The sequence below is a fragment of the Poecilia reticulata genome, linkage group LG1, assembly GCF_000633615.1.
Source record: "Poecilia reticulata strain Guanapo linkage group LG1, Guppy_female_1.0+MT, whole genome shotgun sequence".
Classification (NCBI taxonomy): domain Eukaryota; kingdom Metazoa; phylum Chordata; class Actinopteri; order Cyprinodontiformes; family Poeciliidae; genus Poecilia; species Poecilia reticulata.
Genome location: NC_024331.1, coordinates 25,604,257 through 25,606,701, shown reverse-complemented (window position 1 = coordinate 25,606,701; position 2,445 = coordinate 25,604,257).

The following is a 2,445-nucleotide window of genomic DNA, read 5'->3' as shown; positions in this document are numbered from 1 at the left end:
AAAGATCCACATTCCCATAAAACACCGAGATATTAAATACTTAGAGCTGAAATAAATTTAACCAGTATCAATTCAAACTCTTCTTCATTCTGCTTTGTTCTCATCTCTGTGCTACAATCCGCAGAGGTCTCCTGCCATCCCTAAAAAGATAACACCCTGGGCAGTTGCCCATATTGCCCATGTCAGAAACCACAACTGTCTGCACCATTAAACATAGCAATTAACAGTAAGCAACGCTCAACTATGAACACTATCCAAGGCGCAACAAGCAAGAAGTAACCAAGCAGGAGGAGCACCGTGACTGTTCTCATCCTCCCTCCTGCTGCAACGTCTGCCACCATGACAGGAGACGAAAACAAAGAGCAATGCGCATGCTGTGTTCTTACGTTGTTGTTTTATTTAAATAAATCTATATATTTTTTAATTAAATAAAATATTAGCTACTGCAGTATACCAGAGAATCACAAGAACAAAGAACGGCTCTCAGTGAGGCTTCAGACTTTAGGACTAAGTAAAGATCCGTCCAGAAGAATCGGATCTTCTTGAATGTTATATCACTATACAGCAGACTTTGGTACCAGCGTTGTCCCATATATGTGACACCTCAGTCAACACCTCCGCACAATAATTCAGCGCATGAGTGACAACTGTTTTTCATCGCAGATGCAACATATGTGTCTCTGTACAGCTAGCTTAGCTAGCATCACGTCCACAGATCTTACCTTTCTTTAAGCTTTCCTTTTAAAATGACGCTAAAAGTTGGACGAAGTTCCACCGTCTGTGAAAGCGAAGCGCTGCTGATTTTACATGTCGCCATATCAAATTATGTAGCGCTATTATTTTACTGACATTAGACAGACATCTCCTCCGCTCAGACGAAACCACTGCGCATGTCTGGAGCTCCGCGTGCGAGTAAAGGTGGAGCCGATGGGTAACAACAGACACTAAGTCACGTTATTGCTTGGATTTTACGGCACCACCTTAAATCCCTGAACTTCACATTTTAACGGGAAAAAAAAGAGCAACGCGACTTGGATGTAACGAGTAACGCGACGGTTTTGTAGAAATGTAGTGAAGTAGAAAGTACAGATACTTACTGTAAAATGTAGTGGAGTAAAAGTAGAAAGTATCCATTATTAAATCTACTTAAGTAAAGTACAGATACACGAAAAATGTACTTAAGTACACTTCCCACCACTGCAGTTTATCAACATCTCAATACACTTTGAGTTATATTATGAATGAATTCTGACACTTTTAGGTTATTTGCAACACCCTGACTAACATTAGTGCAAGTATATTCGACACTATTACAAGTTTTGTAGTAGTTCGATACAAAAATCCTCTTTGGCTCATGTGCACCGTCTGAGCCACCTGCTTTCCTCCCGCTGCAAGGCGGAGATCAGCTTCTCCTCCACACAATCGCAGCTTTCCTCCCACCGCGCATTTTCTTGAAGTCTCAAAAAAAAATCATAATCAGACTATAAAAGAAATAGCTCAAAAGAAGCTTCTTCTTCTTCTTTTGTATCATAAAAACAACTCGAGTTAGGTCGCATTGTAACGAAGCGCAGCAAATGGCGACTAAAGGTGGGGCGCTATACCCCCCACCGGCAGGAGGCAGCACCGTGCTACAGATTCGAGTCTGGAAAAGCGGTCACTCCGAAATAGAGCCGAGCCGGGCTGCTGAAGTAAAGCCGGTGGAAAAGGGGCATTATATTTTTATTCACAAACAAGTCTATGTTGTTAGTTGGGAGCATACACATGAATAAAACGTAAATACGTCTGTAGTTGGAGGGCCATTTCCGCCTCCTACTAGTATCTTCAATCCGCTCCAACTCAAGTGACATGACGTTGAGCTTCAGCCTGTCATGTGATTCACCTTGCTGACGTCAGCTGTCTTGGACCTACGTAACATATGCAGTGACGTGGCTAGATAAGAAAACTGTACTATGACGTCACAGATAGGTTGTACACATTCATATATATACATATAAGAACTCTGTTATTTGTATCCAGCTTGTTTCCTTCACCAATTGTTCAACAAGAAATTTCACAAATGACTTTTTTTCTGAGGTTTTCAAACTTTATTGGAGCCGGACTGGGGCTCCACAACCTTGACAGACCCAAACCAGCAACCTTTAAGGTACAGACATTGATGGACAACAGGACGCTACAAAAAACAGGAATACGTTGGTCCTTCAACCTGGTTGAGAAAACCAAAAGATTTTGTCCTGGAGTGCCATAGTACAGCCATTGGAAGTCCTGAATGAGAAACACCTGGGAAGCAATCAACGGGGAAGACAGGACAAGGACAGGACTAAACACAGAAAGCCTTGAAAACAGAGAACAAAACAGTGGAGAACAGTAAATATGTTCTCCAGCAAGTAGAATTTAGAAGCAGAAATTCAATTTTAATGAAGTTTTTTGTTTGTTTTGCAAGATGTC